The 25485-nt window shown below is 43.3% G+C and overlaps 1 protein-coding gene and 1 long non-coding RNA gene across 2 annotated transcripts in view; one reads left to right on the top strand and one right to left on the bottom strand.

Moving 5' to 3' along the window:
* The window catches only part of Ubl3 (ubiquitin like 3), a 53567-nt gene that overhangs the window by 17826 nt on the left and 10256 nt on the right, over window positions 1–25485 (bottom strand). The window lies entirely within an intron of this gene.
* On the top strand, window positions 10532–18040 carry LOC121825519 (uncharacterized). The gene is made up of 2 exons (XR_013047633.1): window positions 10532–10705; window positions 16418–18040. It is a non-coding gene; the product is annotated as an uncharacterized LOC121825519 (long non-coding RNA).

Below are 25485 nucleotides of genomic sequence, written 5' to 3'. Positions count from 1 at the left end.
AGAGTTGTCTTGGCTTTGCTCCATTACTGGGATCGTCTACACTACTCCCTTTGGGGTGTCTGCCCTTCTGTGGCTCTCTTCCTTCTTACTCGTGTATCATCACCAAGCTCGCAGAACCGCACCAGATCCTGGGACCTCCGTTATTTAACATGGACTTTCCGACAGGAAGGACAGAGCTGCGGTCCTGAGAGGCCAGCCGTCAACAGAAAAGTGTCCTAAAGCTCCCAGGTTTCTCCCAGATGACTGTGTGCTCCAGTGCTCCTCCACTAAGGCCAGGCCCCTCCCCCACTCCCCGCGGCCTTCCTCAATGCCTGGCCCCAGTCTTCTTCAGGCACACAAAAGGCTTGCTTTTCTCTCTCTTAGGATAGAAACCAAGTTCTGAGGCATTATCTGCGACATATAAACTAAAAACTAGTCTTGCATTTCTCTGAACCATGGGACTTCAGAGGAATAGATTCTAAGAGAGAAAAAGGATTATTTATTGTAAAAGAGGTTTAGAAATGTGATCCCTTAAACATCACTACCATGTTTTAAATATTAATAGTTAAATTGTGACATTCTGTCTTATGCATATTTATCACAATTTACAAGTTAATTATAAACTATAGTATCAAGTCTGAACCATTTCCTCATATTTTCCTAACAGTGCACAGGAAAGATAAGCTACTTATTTGGAATAGTCACCCACAATGCAACAATTAGTTCAAAGACAATCACGTGTGATGGCAGACCCACCAGCACAGCAAATTCCTCATGACCACACCCCTGTAAACATGTCACTGTGCTGTCAGGAACACACAAGTGTAGCACATACAATTATGTGCAGCGTATAATGCTGGATAATGACCTTCAACTACTATGTACTGGCTTGTGTGTTTAATCAACTGTACCTTGTATCACTATTTCTGACAGTTCTACTTCTAAAAAGAACATTCTGCAGTTGTGGCTACGGCTCAGAGGTAGAGCACTTGTCTGTTAAGTGGGCCTCAGCTTAATCCCAGGCACACACACACTCCCCACTGTGAGCAGAGCTGCCTTAAATCCCTAAAGTACCTCAATTTAGACAATAAGTTGTAAGATGATCCTACATAGATGATATCAGTTACTGCAGCAAGACATACTCTGCCTACATTTACTTTCCAATCAACTGATCCATAAGGGGTCATCAAATAGCAAGATTTAGTCAAAAAACATCATAGTCAAAGGCACCTCATCTAAAATCTTTCTGTAGCCATGTTGTATGATATATATGTGATAATTATACTTAGTGCTACCAGATATTAGTTTTTAAGTTTGTGTGTTGGTAGTTTTATGTCAACTTGACACAAGCTAGGCACTGGTGAGGAGAAAATTCCTCCATAAGAAGGGCTGTAGGCAAATCTATAGGGCATTTTCTTAATTAGTAATTCATAGGTGAGGGCCCAGCACATTGTAGGTGGTGCCATCCCTGGGCTGCTGGTCCTGGGTTCTATACGAAGGTGGGCTGAGCAAGCCATGAGGAGCAGTAAGCAGCACCCCTCCATGGTCTTTGCATCCGCTCTTGCCTCTAGGTTCCTGTCTTGCTTGAGTTCCTGTCCTGCTTCTTTCAATGATGAACGAGAAGTATAAGACAAATACACCCTTTCCTCCCCAGGCTGCTTTGGTCATGGTGTTTCATCACAGCAATAGTGACCCTGACTAAGACAGAATAATTTTTCAAAACCATGTTCAGAGCACACTGGTGAATTTTGAACTCTTTGGTATTCTACAGAACAGACTAGGCTGACAGACCAACAGTGGACAGAATCTGAGAGTTAGAGAAAAGGGAACAGGAGAAAACGGGGTACAGTAAGTGAAGGCTCCAAGCTCTGGTGGTACAGTGTAGGAGGGAGCCAGAAGAATTTCACAGAAACGAGTACCAGAAAAGGCTTGGTATCTAGAAAAGTATAAGTTTAGGTTTTTTTGTTTTGTTTTTTTAGTGTATCAGTATTGAAAACTCAATCTTAAAAACTTAATTCTGGTAGCACCAAATATAATTATCACATATACCACGGATTTTGGAGATGAGGTACCTTTGACCATATTGTTTCTTGATTGAATCTTGCTATTAGATAAAAATAGGAAAAATAATGCACTTAAAAATAATCCATACAATCATTGCCTTAAAAGAGAAGGCTTAAAAAGAAAAAAGAAAGAAAAGAAAAATAAGACAGGGTTTCTGTATGAGCCTGGCTGTCCTGGAAGTCACTCTGTAGATCAGGCTGGCCTGAACCTCAGAGATCACCTGCTTCTGCCACCTGAGTGCTGGGATTAAAGGTGTACGCTACCACAGTTTTTGACTGGAAGGATGAATCAATAACCAGACCAGGGTACATCAGATTGCAGCTGGATTCAGTGTCAACAGTTCAGTGACAAACACCTTATGTATTAGCAGAAAGTAATCTACTAGAAATCACTAGGAAAATGTTTTCTTCTACTTTGCTGTTAAGCATAATAAAGTAAAAACAAAATCATTATTCTACATGCATTCTAGAATGCAAACTCTGATAAAGACCACAATGATAACAGAAGACAGTTGCTCCCAGAAGAAAAGAAAGTTTAAAAACCATCTAATTCTTTACATTATGTCTGTCAAGCACTCCTGTTTATGAAGAAGATGTTCTGTCTGGCTAGGAAGAAAGCAATTGTCTCATGCTGCCTGCCCTCTGCAGTTCTATTCAGCTTGCACAGACAATTTGCAACAACCTGTGACTAGTGATACTGTCACTCAGTGGTGCCCCAGATAGCTATGACCTCATGGGCTCTTAATATTGAGGCTCTCATTTATTAATTAACGTCTCTGAAACATTCATGAATTCTGACTTTAATACAATGATGTCTGTTTATTATTATTAACTAAAATTTAAAACCCAAATATACTCAGGGTTGGCATAACAAATTATTTAGCAGGAGGGCTCCTAAGACACAAACAAGAACAGAAACAACTGAATAATGGACGCATCGATGTCACTATGTAATAGTGAATTCAATCTTTGGGAAAACACAGCCTAAGTCTGTGGGAGCTTCCTGAACAAAGAGTGCTGCCCAGCGTGAGCGCCGGTGCTGGTGAGCCGAGGGACTGCTTCAGATTACCACTTCAAGATGCCGGATCCTAAGCCAAGCGTGCTACAGACAAACCCAGCAGCATTAAGAACATGCATGCCAAGGCAGAGCTGAATGGAGGCAGCAGATGGTTTCCAAGAGGGGAAATACACAGACCACAGGGAAGAGTCTATCAGAGTGCTGTTCCTACTTCTGTAAATGTCAGACTTTCTGAAAGGAAGGCTAAAGGGAAGACATGAAGACAGTTCTCTCAGTGAAAAGGAACAGGGTCTCCGAAGACCACAGGGGTGACGTGTCAATCACTTGTTGACGGACCCCTTGAATTGCAGACAACTGAGGCCAGTGATTCTAGTTGAACCATTCCCGTAAGAGCAGGACTGTGGGGCAGTGACTTGCCCTCTGCCTAAGAGGGGCAAACAACAGCTCAGTTGGAAATCTCGCCCGCCCCGAAGTGCAAGAGCAGAAGGGTATGTATGCCCTGTGAGGACAGTGAGCCTCAGACTGGGGGGCCTCCTCCACCTGCACCAGCTTCAGAATAATCCATCTCTCTGGAAACGGTGTCTAACCCTTTGTGGACCACGCTGCCATCTTCAAATCACACTTCTGCGAGAATAACTTGTTCCAAAGCATGTAACATCAGTATCTAGGATCACTTCTGCACATTTTGTGAGTGATGCTAAGTAGGAAAGGTGTTTGTTTCTAAAAGAAATAGCTTTAACATTTTAGTTCAAAAGAAATGAGTAGTTCCCCAGCTCTTAAGACAGCCAAGCAAGACAGAAGAGAAGAATTAGAGACGCTTCAAATGGAGGTGCAGGGCAGAGTGGGCCCAGGAGAGGCAACACGGAAAACCAGCTCCGAGGCTGCCTCTGTGCAGGAGAAAAGCCACTTACAAGTCTCTCTCGATTCTGTTCCTTTACATTAAGCCTGACTTACAAAAGAAAAGTTAAACTCTAATACAGTCCTAGTTTTACAGTTAGCTCTGACTTTTTATTCAAGTCTGTGTATGCTATCACTGATCAGTGTCTTTGATTAGCTAGTCACACCCCCGTGAACAGGACCAACGTAAACCAAACTATTCAGAGAAAAACTGCCCCTGTACTGAACACTCAGGCACTTTTCCTTGTCGTTCCTCCCTAAACGACAGAGTACAGCAGTTATTCAAACACTTGGTCCAACTGGCTGTCACAAGCATCCACAGGGGATTCAGTGCGTGGACAATGTGCGAGGTTACGCACAAGTACACCATTTCATAGGATTCATCAGGTTTCAGGGTCCCACTGGGGGTCCTGAAACTTCCACTACTACACCAAAGGACAGTTGTAATTAGAGTTTGAATTACAATTATAAACTGAGATTCTATTTCCTTTTCAGATATTTTAATGATCTGACCACATCTCCCCAATTACCCTATGACTCTTTCCAATGTAATAACCTAAATGTAAGAGCACGGTAGATCTTAAACTCTAGTGAACACAGCATTGAAAACATACTGAAAAGTAAGATCAATAGCTGTACTGCCTAGTTTTGTACCAACTTGACGCGAACTAGAGTCATCAGAGAGAAGGGAGCTTCAACTGAGGAAATGCCTCTCTCTACAAGTTCGGGCTGTCGGCAAGCCTGGAAGGCATTTTCTTCATTAGTGATAGATGGGGAGGGCCCCGCCCATTGTGGGTGGAGCATCCCTGGGCTGGTGGTCCGGGATTCTATCAGAAAGCAGGCTGAGCAACGATGAGGAGCAAGCCAGTGAGCAGTGCCCCTCCTCGGCCTCTGCATCAGGTTCCCGACCTCACTGCTTTTGATGGTGAACTGTTACATGGAACTGTGAGGGAAATAAGTCCTTTGCTCCTCCACTTGCTTTTGGCCATGTTTCACCACAGCAACAGGAACCCTAACGGAGACAGCAGGCCATTGCTGGTGTAACACTGGGAGTTCTCTGAGCAGTAAGCCCAAGGAGGGGCGCTGCGCCTGAGGAGAAGCCACTGCAAACACAGCGGGAGGCTGCAATCACAAAGAAGGGCAAACAGGAGTTGGCACCCGCGTGGAAACTCCCCTCAAACGCTGCTGGCTGGCATGGCGGCCACCCTGACAACCCGCAGTCACTGTGATTTAGCAGGCTAGTCTGTGTGCAGTCCACTCTCCTGACTGGTAACAAAGCAGAGGTCACACGCACCTTTACTTGTTGGGGATGTCTTATCTGATGACAGGGTAAAATGATAAGACAGAGGAGAACTCTTCAAATAGCAAATTAAAAACAATTCATTTGGGAGGGAGACAGTGAACAGGTTTAAGAGTATGTGCTGTAACTGTAGGTGACAGACAAGGGTCCATCAGAGTAACTCTTCCACTTCTAACAAGACTTGGAAACTTTCTGCAAGGAAAACAATTTAAAATTGTTGTTATAAGGTGGCTGATAATTTTCCAAGGAGTAAAAGACGTTTTTCTAGAAAGAAAATAATTCCATCATATAACTTAGGGACTTTTTCTATGGACTTCTTAGATTGCTACGGTGTCTCCAGAATCCAGGATGCCTGTTGAGATAAGGATGATTCCTGCCTGCTCAACAAACCAGCTGTTGTACAGCTGTTATACCAATGACTCCCTCCCTAAAAGAACAGGTTCCTCAGTACCTGCCATGAACCTAAACAAAGTCTTCCCTGCTACAGACAAGACCTTGATTATCAGTTGCCGGAAACTGTCAGAATCAAGCCTTCCAATAACTATAACAAAACTATGAAAAATCTTTCAAAAATTCCTTTGACATGAGTGGTGCTCACCTTGAACAACTATTTATACACACACAGAGACATAACCATATCCACTTTGTGCATGCTCATATATACACATAGGCACAAATTTCTCTGCTGACTAAGGAAATCCATAAACTTGTCTGTGATACTGATTAATTTGGATTTTATTTGAATCTTTTTATTTTTTTACTTGATTTTATTTAAATCAAATTTTATTTGAATCTTAAGACACATGTTTTCTGAAAAGACTGTGCATACAAGCACTTTGAATTTTCTTTATATACATCATTTCAAGTATTTCCCATCTTCTAGGCCTCCACTCTTAGGTAAAATAACAAATGCTCTGATCATGTCGCTCTTGTAACTTGGTCTGAATACTATTTATTACTCCAGGGAAGAGGTCTCATTTGCAGGTTCCTTTTACTCTCCTACGGGGTAATGTTCTGAATTTAACTAGTACCCTCCAGAATTCATAATCTAGATTTAGAGAAATTACAGAAAGACATTAGAGAAAACCATCATGTGAGGGAACACACACTATAGAAAGAGAAAACGGCTTGGTGTCCTTTCTCCAAACAGTGACATCAATTAGACATTACTTACAATTAGTAAAAATATCTTCTGAAGACACTCCTTATCAAATAAACTGTAAGAAAAATATTTTAATGTACTTTTCATGTTCTTCATATTTTATTTCCTGTTTTCTGCCTCGACACCAAAACTCCACTCCTTCAGTCAGATAAAGGGAGGGTGACTGAGAATCAAGTCCGAGGTACTCTGGTGGATCAGATGCCACGTTCCCAGTCAGGTGGAGCTGGTGTGGATAGAGGACCCAAGCGTTAGGAAGCGCACTGTCTCTGTGTGCTGCTGTCGTCCCACAGGCTTAGCTGAGCCTCCCAATGTTCTTCTTCCCACTGGGTAGGAGAGTGGAGAAAGAGCGATGCTAACCCTAGACCAGTGGTTCTCGACCATCCTGATGCTGTGACCCTTTGATACAGTTATACAGTGCCTTATGCTGTGGTCCCCAACCATAAAATTATTTTGTTGCTACTTCATAACTGTAATTTTGCTACTGTTATGAATCTGTGTTGCTACAGATATGCAGGATCTCTGTAACCCCCAAAGGGGTCTTAACCCACAGGTTGAGAACTACTGTGCTAGAGTGAGCGAAGCAAAGTTCTGTCACATTCTCAACGCTGACATTACACACCAGCCACATGTGCTTGGGAGCACTTTATATAACTGTATCTACTGAAAGATTTAAAAACTTAAGTAAAGTCTACATCTTCAAAGTATTGTGAGTCTAGATTAGGCAAAGAGTAATTAGCGTCAATGAAAATGGCTGCGCCTTACGTGTCCTCTTCCTACCCGACCCTCATGGTCTGGCTTACATTTAGGCCTGAAAATCCTCTCAGTGCAAATTAAACATGCATGCACATTAAACCTCCACAACCAGGCTGGCAATCCCACGAGGGCAGAATCTCAAGGCCTTCGACTCCTGGTTCTTCGCTCCCTTCTACTCTTCTTCCCACTGTCAGCCAGTTTTTCACAGTAGCTGTGGTAGCGCAGGCAATAAATATCCTTATGAAAACTCAAACAAGAACTGCACCAGCTGATCGTCCTCCCTAAAGTGCGTCAATAAAACCACCAGGGGCCATTTAGAGAGGAAGGGAAATGCCATGATTGCCATGGCAGACCGGGCCTCCCATAAGCCTCAGCAACTGAGTTCCCATGGTAAACACGTAAGGTCCTCTTAGAGCGCTACCAGCACCCTACATTTCCAGCGTCTAGACTAGTCAGTCCCTTAGACCATCTCAGTGTGAAGAAGCATTCACGAAGCGCATATGGTAAGAAAACACAGCAGGCAAAAGCTCCTAGTGGTCTCACTTGCTGCACCACGCCATTACAGAAAGGCTATCACGTATCATGAGCTAAGGGGTATCATTTGCAGATTTATTTTAATCTCTGACTGGGTACTGTTTTGAATTCAACTGGTATTCCCATATTTCATATTCCAGATTCAGAGAAATGAAAAAAGGATGTTGGAGAAAACCCTTAGATGAAGGAACACGTATTATAGAAAGAGAACATAACTCAGTGTCTCCTTCCTTTCAACGGTGGCATGTCAATTACAAAATACTGACAAATAATTAGTAAAAATGTTTTCTGAAGGCACAGCTTATCAAATAAGCTGTAAGGAAAACCCCAAGTGTTAGGATCCATTTAAGAATTCACCATGCTTCATCATTTTAGTAATTTTTGATGTATTGAACTGATGGTGATAACAGCGGGAATGATAACACTTACTGTTTACCACGTTTGAACCTGTTGCCTCTAACTACACAAGGTTAGCAGGTTCCAGTTTCAGTGAGGTCAGGCATCTGTCACAGTGGAATATTCACTGTAGCTCTCTCTCTCTCCATAGCTGAGGATAAGCTTGAACTTCTGATCCTCCTGCCTCCACCTCCCAAGTCCTCAATGACAGCTGTGTACCACCACACCCAGTGTGTGGGGTGCTGGGGCTCAAACCCAGGGCTGCGCTCATGCTAGGGAAACACCACCAACTAACCACTTAACCACCCCTACAGCCCTGCTTCTCCGTTCCGTTCACGTTCCTTAGCAAAGACGGCGTCTCAGTCTCGGCCTAAAGCTGCCTACGGGAAATCCTTCCTCGTAGGGTTGTTTCAAGCACTGTAGGATGTACACATGTACACTACCTTCAGCTGGATGATGCTCCATCCCCACCTCGCAAAGCCCTGGTAATAAAGACCTTTCCAGACACTGCCAAGTTGTCTTCAAGCAAAACTGCTTGGTAAACAGGCTCGGCCATGGTGTGGCCCATCAAGAACACATCTGTTGGCAACAGGGCACATTCATATTTTAAATTACTCAGAGGGGTAAAGCACTTCAAACTGATGGTTAAACAAAAAGTCTTAGTAGTATCTGCACTCAACAGATGATGATGTTCTCTTGCATCTACATACCAAGACTATAAAATCATGGTCTGTAACACCCAAGACTATAAAATCATGGTCTGTAACACCACCCAAACCTCACTTGCAGGAGTACAGTCCTTCAAAGTCATCCTTGGGCAGTTGCTGCAGGGGAGCTCAGTGTCAAGTCACAGTTTTAGAAGTGTCTCCGGCCTGGCCTCGAGCTGCTCGCCTCTCTCTCTTGCTCTCCTCACCTCTTTCCCCAGAGCACCACATACAAACCAAGCCTCATTATCGTGCACATCACATTTGCCTTTTCTCTTAAGCCGGGTGTGCTATGAAGTTTTACAAACACTATTTTCAAATTGTGTTTTGAATATGTTTTGTGTGCTTTCCCAGTAAGTCTAATTTGAAAGGACATAGTTTGCTACAACTGTAGATACTGGGCAAACAAGACAAGACAAAACCAATGACCTCCAAACAGCGGGTGACACTTCCGGGCTGTAGGCGGGGTCGCCAGAAAACAGATCTTGAGAAAGCTGAAAAGCAGCCAGCAGAAAAGCACTCTAAACAGCTGAGGAGATGGCCATGCTCCGGGCCACAGCAGCAAAAGCTACTGGAGAGGCCAGGACAGACCTTCTCCTCCCAGAGCTGTGTGCTTGGTGCTGACAAGGAGGCAACATGCCATCCCAAAGACTTCTGCTGCTGCGTTGGCGGGGCAGCCTGCAAACTCAGACCAAGTGATTCAAGACTTAGAGGGAATTCAAGACTGACAAACAAAATACAGTGAGACCGGAAATGAAACCTGTCCTTTCCTATAGGATCAGACCTACAACATCAGCTCAACAAAACAAAAGCTATGAAAAAATTCCCAACAGTGCAAAAGAACATGTAAATGAATTAAATGCATAAAATGGGAGATGAAAAAATACATATGGTGTCAACTTGGCAGAGCATTGTGTCTCAATAAAACCATAAACCTTTTGATAGGTGCCCATCCGTCACACTTTGGAGCACCACCACCTAAGTGATGTGGTGGGTGGCAATTCTAAGATGACACGCCCCTCTCCCAAAGGTTTCGTGTTTCTCAGGGTTATGGATGATGGCTATAGCGTTGGGGTTGAAACAAAAAACTAGACTCACTATTCTCCTTAAGAAAAAGGGGAATGGATAGGTACAGGATATTAAGGTAGATTATTGTATTTACTAGTAAACTAATTTAGTAAAATAGCTTTAGATAATTTGCACTGCTATGGATTCTTGTATATTGATACAAATGTAAAACCATATTTCTTGTACTGTACATATATTTCTACTCCTATTTGAAATATCTTATATATTGATACAAATGTAAAATTTTATTTGTCATACTGTATGTATGTTCTACCTCTGTTTAGGATAGTTTGTATATTGATACATACTGTTGTCTTATTGCATTCTGTACTATACATTTCTACCTTTACGATATTTTGTGCATTGTGACAATTTTGAGGTCACTGTCCTTTTACTGTACATTTGCTTACAGTACCTTGTTTATATGAAGCCTTGGTCCTTAGGTTATTTAGGTAGATAAGACTTACAGATTTATAGTCACCCATGCTTGTCACCTCTATAGTTATGTTAGTTAGGTTGTCCGGATTTACAGATATATAGGTCAAATGGACAGGTAATCTTCAAATACTTCATGGACCTAGAGAATATGGCATTTAAACAACTTAGAATTCTGTTGACATGAGACACGATTGCTCTTGGCAGCACCAATCTGATTCTGAGAGAATGTTGGGCTTTTAAGATACTCCATATGGAAGTTTGTCTTCTTCCTGGTGCATAATGGCCTGCTGGGCAAAGAACTGCCCTTACCTTGACTGCTGACAGTATGAATGCTGTCCTTTCTGGACGAGCGAGACACAAGGAAAAGCGACTACTGAACTCTGCCAAGACAGGGTAAGGTGGTCTTTCAAAATTCCTGCTTCTGAAAATGGTCTGTCAGATATTTTAGGCCTGTAGCCAAATGGGATGCCCTAATGGTGCTGAGAAACTTTAGGTGACTATCTAGGCTGCCAGATGTCTCTGTCCATTCTTGAAAGATTTCTGAAAGCTGTTTGCATGCATTTCCCGTTTTCTCAGGTATTATTATATTCCTTCTCAGGTCTTTGATGGGGTTGAAGACTCTTAACAGTTACTGTTACAATCTTCTCATGTCTTAGCTAGGACATATTAAGAACTAGATTCAGATTCTTCAGGATAGGACAGCTTTTGGAATAATCTCTCTAACATACCATTTACCTATGTTCTGAACATCTCTGGATTTTAGTGTCTCTTGTTTGATGTTGTTCTTGTTGGTGGTGATTCTATATTTGTTTATGTCATTACCCTTTATTTCTCCTGGACAATACTTAATAATCATTCCTATTGTATCTACTATATATAGTTTTATGTTAGGTTAGAACTTTCTTATTTAGACAAAAAGGGGAGATGTAGTGGGTGGTTGTTTGAGCCATGCCCTGAAGCACCGCCCCTAGGGAGGTAGCAGGTAACTGTTACACCTGCCTATGAGGTACATGCCCCTGGGGCGTGGCCGCCGGGGGACCCTTAAGACCTGGGATGCACAAACGTGCTCTCTCTTTGCTACCTTGTGGTTTTGGATGCTGTAACAGACCAGGGCACAGCTCACCAGAGAACAGCAGAGAACAGTGACAAATCCTTTATTCTGTCTTATGAGTTAACCCCCAAATAAATTCCTTTGCTCATTAAATAGACTCCATGGATTGCTAGCAATATAATCACAATAAAGTGACACATATGTTCAAGGTGAGCACACTGGAAGACAGAAGAAATTCCACACAACTGCCAGGAGACATGTGAGCCCCACAGTAAAAGGAGATGACACATTTTCAGTGGTCAACAACCTGTGTGGCAATAGCTAACTCCTGGTTTTAGGGACTAACTGATGAGAACACACAGCAGACAACACACCCAAGCCTGCCAACTAACTACAGCCAGAACTCCAGCTCACCGTGTCATCAATGTGGAGGCCTAAAGGTAACGGATGGCCATGTGCTGGAGGCTGAAGAGGAAAGATTTTAAACTCTGGATATAAGAATTAGCAACCAGAGCCGGATGGTGGCGCACACCTTTAATTCCACCATTCAGGAGGCAGAGGCAGGGGGATCTCTGTGAGTCCCAGGACAGCCTGGTCTACAGATTGAGTTCCAGGACACCTAGGGTTGTTACACAATAGAGGGGAGATTTTTTTTTAAATTTGCATGAATGAAAAATATAGAACTAGCCGAGCGGCAGTGGCACACGCCTTTAATCCCAGCACCCAGGAGGCAGAGGCAGGCAAATCTCTGTGAATTTGAGGCCAGCCTGGGCTACAGAGTGAGTTTCAGGAAAGGCGCAAAGCTACACAGAGAAACCCTGTCTCAAAAAAAAAAAAAAAAGTAAAAGAAAAGAAAAGAAAAGTATAGAATTATTTTCAGATTGACCTGATAAGATAACATTAAAACTGGGAAGTTTTTAAATTTGAATTTAAATTCTTAAGGTCAGAGTTGTAGCCTAGAGTGTTTATCAGTACATGCAAGGCAATGAACTCAATATTGCAAAAGATGACTATATAAAAATTGAATTTTGTTATGATTTAATTTTTTTAATTCTTTAAAGAAAAAACCAGTAATAGCTATAGACACTGAATGCTAGAACTTCTATAACTAAAAGTTGACTTTTAAATAAAGATGTACTCAACATACATAGAAGAAAAAGTAGAAGGGGACCTTGCGATTTACCCAAATTGAAATCAATTATCTTAAACTATGATTGACATTATGTGAAACAATTAAAACCTATACAAGAGGAAATATATATATTATAGTAAAGAGGAAACTGGCTTAACTTTATGAAAATTATATTAATATAATAAATGAAAGATAGGAAAGGAGGGAAATATTCGCAGAGGCAAAATGAGCAGAATTTCGGCATTGACCTCCCTTAGCACAGAGTTGAAAGCCATCACATGAAGACTGCACAGGACTGCCCTTCCTCAGGGCAAAGGCAGGACAAGGGACAACAGAGGTAGGAAGGAAACAGCCCGGCTCCTCTGTAAAGAAGTCAGTTTCCCATCACCATCGCTCATGTCCACAGGGAGCCACAAGGCTGCACTCCTGCAGACTAGCCAGATGCAGGACAACCTAAGGCCCCAGTGACTCTAGGAGTGCACACATGGTTAGTGCGTGTCCATGGGCGGGGCACCAACCAGGTGTCTTGCACACCATGCTTTTCCTAATAGAGCTCGCTATTTAAAGAGCATTTCCTATCCTGAGAACATGATCGTTCACAGTAGTCACCTGAAAGTTCAAAGCCTAAGACTGGTGACAGCCTGGATATGTGAGTTCAGACTTCTGCTTTATCCCTTTCTTCCCAAAGTCTCTACAATGATGCTGATGTACTTTTCTGTCCATAAATTAAACAGAGCTTATGGCACAGTAAGTCAGTCCATATCACAGTGAACTGACTATAGGAATAAATGGCCTCATACCCATGTCCAATAGATACAACACAGTCACACACAATCTTGGATTTTTTGGGGATCAGAACTAACTTGGAAGACTCAGAAAATTAAATAGCAAAACCACCATCTGAATCAGAAACATGGGACCATTTAAGGTAGATTAACTATTATAAACAAAACTCTATAAAGTGGCTACTTGATGATTAAAGGTTTTTAAGTTCTTGGAAATGGTGCTTACTCCATTGGCCCGCCATTCTCATGAGGAACATGGCTGTATCTTCCCAAAAGAACAGTTACCTACAGACTCCCCTACTCAGTGCAACTAGACAAACCACTAAGAACTTCACTGCTCTTCCCAGAAGTTTGTCTTCCCATATTTACTGTATGGAATGGTAGGAACGAGTGTAACGGTCAGGACGTTAAGACGGAGCTGAAGAGATGGCTCAGCGGTTGGAAGTGCTGCTGGGCAACCGTGAGCACGAGTTCAGAGCCCAGCACCCACTTCACAGGCCAAGTGCGTGTCCCAGTGCTGTGGGGTCTTTCTGGCTGCTGGCCTAGCCAAAAAATAGGAGCTTCAGGAAGAGGGAGACTGCCTCAGGAGTAAGGCAGAGACTGAGAGAAGACACCAGGCAACTGCTGCCCCTGGGCCTCTGCTTGCACACAAGAGTCAGGTATATATATCTGAGCACATGTGCACGTTAACACACACACACACACACACACACACACACACACACACACGTACTATAATTTTATGTATGTCTATATGTGTAAAGATTTCTAGAAAACTATGGGCACTAGAAATACTTCTAGAGTAAACTGTTGTGCACACAAAGTACAGTCCCACTTTATCAGCAAATTATATACATGGTATCCAATGGATAAACTGCTACGGAGAAAAACAAGTATTCCACTAATGACAGTTTTCATGTACAAAGAATGACTGACTGACTCATTAACCTTTACATTCTTCTTTTTAAAAAGGAAAATAATCAGAAAATACCTACTGCCAGGCTGGAAAACAGGGTTGAGCACTCTGCCAATTCCTACGGACTTATAATGGCTTCCAGAAAAGCACCACACCACAACAAACTACTCCATTACGGATCGGATCCTGAAGCCATTCTGGGTCGGTGGAAATAAGTTGTGATTAACTGTCATGTCTGCCGCGATCACAGCATAGTGCTGCAAGGCCACGTATGTAACGCCAACTTACAAGGCAGTCAGTAATGATCTACGCTAGGCCATTACAATCACCTCCCAAAGTCCTTATGATTCTGAAAAAAACGACTCTTTGTTTGTGGTTTTGCAGGTCTGAGGGCATGGTGTGCCAGGGCACACAGGGAGGTTAGAGAAGAACTTTCAGGAGTTGGTTCTCTCTCCACCATAGGGTCCTAGAGACTGAATCAAAGCCATCAGACTTGGTGGCACGCACCCTTAGCCACTAAGGCACCTCACTGGCCCCTAAAATGGAAAAAGACCAGTTAAACACTCAATGCACTGTCCAAGACATCTATATAATGTTAGCTCACGGGACACCAACACCTCTCATTCCTCAGCTTGGAGAGGACTCACCAAATAGTTCTATTGGACTACAAAGGAGGCAGTGAATCCAGTCTCCAAAGTTAAGTCTAGATGTAAAACTGCAAGTTAGGAGACATGTTTTTTATATCAGAAATGTTAATAGGAAAGAAATGGATTTCTTCACAGCCTGGAACCTGGCTCATCGCGGAACACCTCCCTAGCATGTGTTCAACTCACAGCACTGAAAAAAAGGGGGGGGGGTCCCCAATTACCTAAGGAACATTAAAACACAGTGTCATATTTAACTCAGTGCCAATTGTTCTTCAAGATAATGTAGGTCTTAATGGTTCATTCTGGAGCTCTTTGCAGCACCTACGACAGACCCACTGGGAACACAGAATGAGAAGCACCCACAGGCCCCTGCTGACGTGGAGCTCACTGTGTGGCCCTGTGATAGGAATTCCAACCACTCCCCCATGGCTGTGCATGCCTGGTGGGACACTTAGTCATCTCCACCTAGTCATTTCCGGGTCATATGTCCTGCTTGACCTGCGTGACCTATGCCCCATGGTTACAGTGGTCGAGTAGCCGCTTGGACGTGGTGTGACCATGTGATCTATGCGCATGCGTGGAATAGCCACATGGGCCTGTGTGCACAGGTGCGTCCTGGCCTTTATAAGGCGGGCTCCATGTTTCCCTGCTCACTTTTTCGAAGGTGTCCTTCCACGGGCCTGATCACACTTGTCCCTTTCTCTCTGTCTTGATGAAACTCTTGTTAGTGGATTCTGTCGTGTGTCGTGACTTTTCCTTGGGGGCAAGAGCGCTGCCAAACCCATCACCCTGTGGCAGGGAAGGAAGGCAGCCCTGAGCCAGGCCACTGCGTCGTCCAGTGTTCCAATGGCAGCCACAGACTTCCAGAAGAGGGCGCTTGGAGGAGCTGGGCAAAGTCTCTGTAGGCAACTCTAAGGTCAGCAGAGCAAGGGAGATGCAACCGCACAACATCCCACGCAGGCTGTGAAGACTTCAAGTTAGAAAAGGAAGGTATTTGGCACATTTAGGGAGACAGACAACAGCAGCAATTTCTGGGAATTCAAGTTTTTTTTTTTTTTTTTTAAACAAAGAAGCAAATTACTGTCAGTAAGAACCAAAATCTGGATAAACACTAAAAACCAATGTAAGACAAAGACAAACACATTTTGATAAAACATAAAAAGTTGTAGTCACTAACTCAAGTTGCTGTTTTTGAATGTACTGTTTTCAATGAGAATAAAGGAGCCTTCAGTCAGCGCAGTGCTGAATGGGAGCCACCTTTTGAATCTCAAGGAAAGCATGCAGAAGAAAAAGACATCACAGAATTAGCGACACTTCTCTGAGTAGCTAATGGAATGAGGCTCAGAATTAGAAAAGTAGTTATGTGTTTAAGAAGATTAACTTCTATTCTGAGTAACTGGGCCTACTCTAAGAGAAAATAGTACCTTTAAGGTCCCATTTATGATGTTTCTAAAAGTAGAATATGTAATTTTGCTACAGGCTTTGTGACCTAGTTCCTCAAATATTACAAGCAATGAAGTTTTTCAACAGTTACATACTTTAGCATTTACCTAAAACTGCCTGTTCGCTTACAGATTTTATCAAGAAAAACAAATAGATTCCACCAGACAGCAAACTTAATCTAAAAAAGAAATTCACGGCAGCAATGTAAAAGTGCTAAGAATAAAACAGAAACTCCTGTTGTTCACATGAAGAGGCCATTTTCTACAGCAAGAGCGTGATGAAAAACAACGATAATTTCATGTCTGAGGTGCATGTGGGCAGAGGAGAGAAGACCGAGACATTCAACAGCCAGTCAACAAGGGAGAGCGTCATCCTCTCTGAAGCACTGTCCCGGGTCAGGACTCACGAATGACATATTCATGTTCTACCCTGTGTCGTCAGGACCAGAGGCAATGGCCTAAACTTGGTGACGTAGGGCTGCGGGGACTGCTGTCTGCAAATAAAGCTTTACGACAGACGGTGAGCACTGTTGGATGACTGGGCACACGTGCAAGCAGCCAGCCAGAGTCCCAAGACTGAGCAACATCGTTTCACCAGACACATCCAGCACCTAAAGTCTACTTCAGGAAAGTCATCAACTAAAAGGGAACAAGCTGTCGTGCCGTGGGAGCTGTCTTGCCTATTTTAGAGACCTGGCTGGCACCGGCAGGTAGGAACGACTCAGGAAGGCATCTGCTTCTGCATAGAAATGTTGTTAAAAGAAAATCAATTTCTTCCTCCTCCATTAAATACATGTGGAATAAATATTTAAAGACTGTTACTATTAGTTCCCAGATGACATCGTGTGGCCCATCCCTCAGCTCAGGAGCAATTGTCATGTTGCCGCAGTGTGAGTAAGACCCAAACAGAGCTGTGCCAACTGTGGCACACAGCACAGCAAGTCCCCGAGGGAAAGGGCTCCTCAAGGGAGATTCCCAAGAAGAGCTGCTGGGAGAAGGCAAGGAGGATTCTGAGAGCCTATAGACAGAATGTTAGAAAATGGAAACACAGCATTTGAAATAGCCACGAATCTACTATGGGGCAAAGCTGCTAACACAAAAATTACTTTACCCAAATTCATGCATTCTGACATTAAATTTGCGAACGTCCTGAAAAAAGACAATTTGAAAGCGCAGAAGCCAAAGAATATTCGCAAAGCACAATTAAAAAACAAAAAGCCTCATTTTACTTTTGTTCATCTAAAGGCCACTTTAGCCCCCAACACAAGCTGTCTTCTCAGCCTACAACCACAAACAGCATTTGGCAATGTTTGTGGGGGGCAAACATCTGGGGGGGATTTTTGTGTAATTCTCATTACATACAAATAAACCCACATGGAGGCTTCAGATGAGTTCTCCAACTACTGAATAACTCTGATGTAGCAGATTACAGTCCAAAGAGAAAACTACCAAAAACATCTAGAAGCCCCTCCTTCCTGTAGGGAAGGGACTGAACTTACTTTATTTTCTGGGGCTACCTCAAGCTCAATCATCTACACATTTAATGTAATGTAATTTCAGCATCCTCCCATAGTCACCATTTTTGAGAGGAACCATCACTTATTATGCATTGAGGACCCCAGTCCTTAGCAGGTAGACACTTAGGATATTTCTACTATAATTTCAGGATGCTGGCTGCGAACCCTGCCAACTTTTTTGGATTTCTCCCCCTACTCTCAGCAGGGTTGACTTAGAATAAATGATATGTAAATGAAATATGAATGAAATCATTTGAACTGTGGGGCCTTCTGTAAACACTGCAACAACATTCGTATTAGCAAAAAATTCTAGTGTTTCTACCATGCTATTTTGTGTATAGTCCCTTTCTTCTCTCAAAGCTATCTGGCCTTTAGGATGCTGTTAGGAAAATAACCATGGACTGTGGGGTACTTATCTTGGGAAGCAACCATTCTCACAGAAGCTGTCTGTCGAGACTAAAAGCTCTTGTGATGGGCTAAATTTTAAATTAATGCCTAAACTATCAGCAAGTATGTCAAAAGTAAAAGTAAAAAAGCACACTCCACGTTGACCTCTGAAAATCTCTAGAGGTGTATTTTATAAATCTGGTTACAAAAGTCTGTGTTTTTGTTCTTGGAGAGCAGAAACTGCTGTAAGCTAGAATCATCTAGCCTGTCTTCCAAGAGGTAGAACTCAAGTTTTATTGGCTTCATGCTGTGAGTCCCCAAAGACAAAAGCCCCATCAATGCTACTGGGCTGGTCTTTCAGTTGTTTTAAAAATATAATCTGTACCCCAAGCCTTACAGTAGAGCATAATTATAGATGCTTTTTAAAAGTCACATCATCAGGAGATCAATACTAGAATCAAGTCTGTGAAATGGAATATCTAAGTACAAATCCACACATACATGTATGAATGAATGTGTGAATCTGTTGTATGTGTTCAATCCCTCCTCCACAGCTGCCAGTTTAGCAAATGACAGTGGTTCCTTCAGAAATTGTATTTTCCGTCCTCATGGCAGGTCCCTGGTACAGCACATAGCATGTGTGAACCGCACGGCCCAGACGCTGCCCTACCCCACCATTTAGCTGGGGCAAGGAAGAAAAGTAAGAAAACAAGCCCAGATCATCCCTCACAAGCTTTCTTATTCACGATCAAGACATCTAAATTTAAACTAAGGGGAAAGGATATTATCACACGCATCCTTTTCAGTCAGGAAGAGAAAGTTACTATCTGTAAAGCCTTCAGACCACAGGAATTCAGAGACACTTCACATCAATTATTAAGAAGCAGCCAGTCTCTTCTAGAGCAGAGGCAAAGAGGGGTAGGTCACTTGACCAGCGCATAAACACTGTGTGCTTCCTTCCTTTTCCTGCCAATAAACAGGCACAGAGAGGCCTAATGAGCTCTCAAATAAAGCCAATCAATCACTTTAAAGATATTTCTCTGACCAAGAGCTATTTCTAAACAATGGTGCACTTTCTGTAACTGTTCAAGTTACCATATTTTTAAAAGTGCTTATTTCATACGTCATGTATGGAACAAATGTGTTCTTGGTCAACACTACAGTATGTAACAGTTTGCATTCTCAGACAGCAGACTCAATAAAAACCCAAGCACTGGAAATTTTCTCTGTAATGCTCTCTCCCCCTTCTTCAATGCTTCCAATAAAAGCCATTTAAAGACAATCTCAAATGTTCCACTTTTCAAAGCCTTCCTTTCAAATTGCTAACAGAAAGTGTGACTACATAAGCTTTGTATTTGAACTCTGGATAATATTAATACTGATGATTTTTAAGGCATGATTAGGGATTAGGGGTGTTTTAAAAAGAACTACAATGTAGTTATATAATCACATATTTTGTCAGTTTCCTTTTATGTACCTTTTTCAAAACTATTCTTCATCAGTAAGGCCACCATTTTTTGTAAAGAAAAAAGTTAGAAAAGAGCATACTGGCAAATTAGAAATAATTCAGAAAGAATCCAAGGATGTGCTTTCAGTCAAAGAATTAATAATCAACCTTCATCAACGTCAAGGAATGGACAGCAAGATCTGAGACCTGTCACAGGATAGCTCAAGGACATCCCCACTCCCAAACTTTTCTGTCGGAAACTGCAAGGATAGAATGTCAGTTTACCCCTGAGAACCCACCCTAAAGGCTGTCTCCAGTGTTGGGATAAAGGTCTCTTATTTACTCACAGCACTCACCCAGGCGACTCTCCGCCTTTGGGGGAAGCTCTATCAAGTTCCTAGTGACAGTAGTGTGTCAGCGACCCACAACGAGGTCTACCAGGATCCAGAGTCTCGGGGAGGGGCCCTTAGCCACGTTACAGATGTTCCACATTCTTTGTGACCCATGAGACTTGCACTCATGGGTCCCATTATCTGAAACTTCATTTAACATTAAAAAATATGTGTAACTTTTTCTACTCTATTCACAGACTGTCGTCTATGAACAGCAGCACTCAAAACAGCAGACGAGGTTCTATGTGCAGTGAACTGACCACATGCTGAAGACCCCGACTTGACCCTTGTAATGCTTCCACGTCTTTGCTGCTTTGATTTCCTCCTTCCAGACAGGGCTGGAAGGTGACGCAGCCCAGCCCTCGACTCTCAGTCCTGCTTGCTCAGATGCCGGCGCTGAGGTCACGGTGGACAGCACCACAGCCAGCCTGTATGCTGCCTTTCTGCCCAGTCAATAGCTCAGGACACCTCCCCTGAGTCCTATCAAGTTCCGGAAACAATGCCTGCGTTTAAATCCTGGCTTCCTCAGGCAGCAGCAAACTGCTCAAAAATCCTTTTTCCGCTTCCTTAGCTGTAAAATAGACTTGTAGAGAACTCTTCCGAGAGCATGCATAGAGCACTTAGCCTAGTGCTGGCCTGGCCCATCAACATTTGCTCACCGAATTGTATTTAACTGCTGAAAGTGACATGAGGCAAGGAGATGTAGGTAGGAAAAAGATCTGTGATAAAAAGCTATGAAATGTTTGCCATTTCCTCAACCTACTAACGAGATATGTACTTGATTACACCAGCTTCATCAGAGTCTCCCTTACTCCACTAAACTGACCACAGAGAACAATGGAATGCCTAGCCTGTGACACAGAAAAGACAGACAGACAGACAGACAGACAGACACACACACACACACACACACACACACAAATACTTTTTTAAAAAGTCACAGAAGTCCACTTACCTCATTATGGAGGTTAATGGCATAAATCACATTACTACCCTGTCCAACGAAATAGCCACCAACTACATGTTCCTATTTCTACTTTAACTAAATACAGTTCTCCATTACACTAGCCAAACTAGAAATGCTCAACAGTCTCAGGCCACTAATGACTAGCTTACTGCACAGAGCTACAGGGCTAGTCAACATTTTTTTTTTTTTTTTTTTTTTTTTTGGTTTTTCGAGACAGGGTTTCTCTGTGTAGCTTTGCGCCTTTCCTGGAGCTCACTTGGTAGACCAGGCTGGCCTCGAACTCACAGAGATCCGCCTCCCGAGTGCTGGGATTAAAGGCATGCACCACCAACGCCCGGCTGCTAGTCAACATTTTGAGCGTTCACTGTACTAGGTACTGATAAACCAGCCTGCCTCCATCTTAGGCCTGGAAGCCATCTTCTAATAAGGCAAATTAGGTTCATCTCTGTTTATGATTAAACCTGTTTCTCAAGGATTGGGCTGCACCCTACCTGTAACCTTAACTACAAATGGTTTTGCACTGCCAGGAATAGCAATCATGTCTTTGTTTCAGAAAGTTGTACTGACCGTCTTGCAAACCTACCTTTGTTTCAGAAGGTTGTTATGACTACCTTGACAACCTGCTGCTATGACTACCTTGTTATGACCACCTGGCAATCATCTTTTGTTTCAGGAAGAACTAACTTGTTACGCTTATGTTCTGCTCCTGTAACCCACCTATTTTCCCCACCAAATCCTCCATTTGGAAACCCCCAACTCCTAAGCTATAAGCCTTGTTTTCCACACATCCAATGCTGACCTCTTGAACCCCACTTTAGGGGGAAGCAGCCCTTGTATAGTAATAAAAAAGGCTGCTTTAATTAATTGTTTGTTTTACTGATTTGCTCATGATGATTTGGGCTGGTAGTCTTTCTCCTCGAATCTTTGGGGTTAACAGTACTGTGCTAGGCACAGGCAGGGGTACAGAAAAATAAGCCACCTTCATCCTTAAAGCACGCATGTCTGCTGATGTGCCAACAGCAATAGTCACAATTGCTAGAACAGAGCTAGCAGTATTTATGAGAGCAACTGGTTTCGTGGTGCCTACTCTGAATTCTAGACCAACGAGCAACATTCTCATCCTTCGTCAACTCCTGAACCTGCCTTCTCTCTGCAGGCCGGACTTGGTTCAGGCAGCCTTCCACAGCAAGTGATATTGTGACTGCTCCCTACATATTCCCGAACCATCAGAACCAAAGATGTCAACATCTGAGCACAATGTTAGTTCTGTCCCTCGGGTGCATATACCAAAGGGAAAAAACCATCCTGCCATTCTGGTGTTTTCCTTGTCTCTCCGAGGAGACAGCTCCAAGGAGACAGCTTTGACCAACTGTCTCGGTGGGTTTACAGTTCCCAGCGTGTGGCTTACTAAGTGACTGCTGCCTGGTCACACTACAGACAGCATGGAGGAGCTAACTGCAAAGGATGCGAGGCACAGTTGAGGCAGACCAGCCTGGAGGAGGAAAGAGAAACAAAGGAAGAAAAGCAACCAGCAAAGGGCAAGATTTGTGGCCAAGCAGGGCGACGGCAGGCCATGAGACAGGCCTGGAAGCCTAGTGCTGGAGCCTGAATGCTTCCCTGGCTGGGAGCCTGGTCCCATTAGCCAGCCAAGGAAGACCAGCCACTGTCAAGCAAAACAGCCAGATAAAAGAGGCTTTCCAAAAGCAAACCTGGAGAAAGGATGCAAGGCATATAGTAACAGAAAGACGTCTCCTGGAGGGTAAAGGTGCTAAGGACAGTGCAAGGGAATTATTTCAGAGACCGGGAGGAAAATAATTGGCTCTAACTACTGACAGGCTCTACCTAGCACAGTGGCATCTAAATATGTTGCTACCCAGATTAATGAGGAAGAAAGTGAGATCACTTTATATTAGCAATAGACAAGGCCAGCAGCACAACTGAACTTTAAAGGCTGACAGAAGAAACAGTGAAGACTGGCTATGAGGGACCAGTGACATCACACCTAACTTTCCACTGAAAACAACTACAACACGCCATGACCATCCCGTCCCGATACCCTAGCTCTTTGAAAACGAAGGGGGGCGGGTAAGGAGCAAGGGCATGGGAAGATGTCATGGTCTTCGGGCACTTGCCAATGACTAGGAAAGGCGCCAGAGAAAGCTTAATCCATCTTCCTAACCCACAAAAACAAACCCTGGGATTTCGTACTACCAAAGTAGCCAGGAATTGAGGACCCTAGGTAAAAGGGACCATCTTTTTAATGTGCAAGCCTGGCGTCCACTCAACCTCTGTCCCTAAGGCACGTGCTGAATCACACATAACCCAGCTGGGAGTTGGGAAATCAGGAAAAGGCTAAAAAGAAAGCTAAGGAGCCAGTGGAGGTAGCGCACGCCTTTAATCCCAGCACTCGGGAAGGCAGAGGCAGGCGAATGTCTGTGAGTTCAAGATCAGCCTGGTCTACAGAGTGAGTTCCAGGACAGCCAGGGATACACAGAGAAACCCTGTCTCGAACCCACCCTCCCCTCAAAAAAAAAGAAGAAAGAAAGCTAAGAAGGGCTCTCATCTAGCCTCACTCACTATACTTGAAATCCAGAATTTACTAAGAAGAGGCATCTTGGTAGACTTCAACTCAGACCTTAATAGGGCCACACACCAGAAGAGAGGATATCAGAATAAGATGAATTCGGCCACATGTCATATCTCAATCACAGACGTATGCACTTGAGAATGTGTCTCTAACTGCCAAGGGAGAACAGGAGAGCCTACCTAGAGAAATAGACTGTTATTCAGATCTTCTATATTTTTTCATCACAATCCAAGGAAAAACAATCAGATAATTAAAAACAAGAGCATAGAAACATTTCGTAATAGTGAGTAAGGCACCCAAGAAAACACAAGCCTATCATGAGAAACTGAACCTACAAGTACTTTACAAAACTCAGTCACTGGGTACTGGAAAGAGAAGATAAATGAATCACAAGACAGGCTGGCAGAAAATATCCAAACTGACATGGGGGGGGGCGGTTGGTGGTAGATACCCATGTAACTCAAGTCTAAAAGGGAAGGAAGACAACCAAATACACATATGTAACATGAGGTGCCTGACACTGAGCTCAGCTGAGACAGGCACTCAGCTGAGACAGGAGGATCATGGGTTTAAACCCAGCTAAAGCTGCACAGAAAGACTGTCTCAAAAACTAAAGGAGAGTCTACACCAGGAAAATTTCCAATTGACAAAAGGGAGCAAGCCCAAGGCAAACTCAAGGAAGGTGTCTACAAACTGCACAAGAACTACCAGGAAAGGCTCTCCACCAATCATAACCCCGAAAACCAAAGACAAATAATCATCCCAAAGGCAGCAAAGAGAAACGCTAGCCACAAGGGACGAGAGGCACAAAGGCTAACTTGAAGACACAGTGAGGCCACATGCACTGGAAACTACCTTGAGGGCATTCAAGCCACAGAACCTAAATTTAAAGATGAAAGCAAATGCACATGTGTTTGCACAGACATGGAGACTTCATTACCAGGAGACGTGCACACTAAAAGCATCACCAAAAGGAAGATATGCAAACACAGTAACAGAAAAAAAATGAAGACCCCAGAGTATAATTGTTGGAATAATTTAAGTACAGACTTCCTAAACAGCATTACTGCTATTACCATGGTTACTATTATTTCAACAACAACGATGTCTTTGGGTTTCAAATAGAGCAAAGTGCTGAAGAGGAGTAGACTGGACTAAAATGTAGTAAAGCCCTTCCATTTTCCTGGGATGGAAGGCTGTAACTTTACCCCAGGCCCAAGTAAGGCAAAGAGCATGGTCACCTTCAGTGTAAGCAGTGAAGACAGGAAGAGGACTGGTAAGGAACACACTGAGGGCTGCTCAGAGTAAGTACTTTACATTTCCCAAAGGAAGGCCGAGACAGGAAGAACGGAGGGTGGGAGTGGAACACCGACCCAGGGAAGGCTATAACACAGTAGTTATCACACTGTAGCAGAGCCCACTGTGCGAACACTGCACTCAGACTTATTTCAAGGCCAGGTTGTAGAGGCCAAGGATGAGTGAAGAGATGGCAAAGGCTGTAGCAGACGGCTCCAACAGGAAAGCGGAAAGAGAACGCCCATGAATTCACTCTCAGCCAGTGACCCAGCCTCACAGGCACAGGGCAGGACTTGAGAGGACTGAAGGATCATACAGTCTGTACAAACCTGGAAACTATAATGCACTCTTTCAACTGAATGTTTGGGGCGGGGGAGTCAACAGCAAGCTACAGGTATAGCCCAGTGGCTGCCTAGCACGCACAGCCCTGAGTGTGACCCCCAGAATCACAAAGCAAAGCAAGCAATACAGATACAGCGGATTGGCGTGATTAGTCAATTTGACTTAGTTGATACATATGGTATATCACACCCAGGTTTCAGAAACTGTGAAGCACACAGGCCTCAACTAATGACCCATCTGTGAAGTCATAGGACAAATTGATGTT

The sequence above is a fragment of the Peromyscus maniculatus genome, chromosome 23 (genome assembly GCF_049852395.1).
Source record: "Peromyscus maniculatus bairdii isolate BWxNUB_F1_BW_parent chromosome 23, HU_Pman_BW_mat_3.1, whole genome shotgun sequence".
Taxonomy (NCBI): Eukaryota; Metazoa; Chordata; class Mammalia; order Rodentia; family Cricetidae; genus Peromyscus; species Peromyscus maniculatus.
This window is presented reverse-complemented; position numbering and strand designations above follow the sequence as displayed.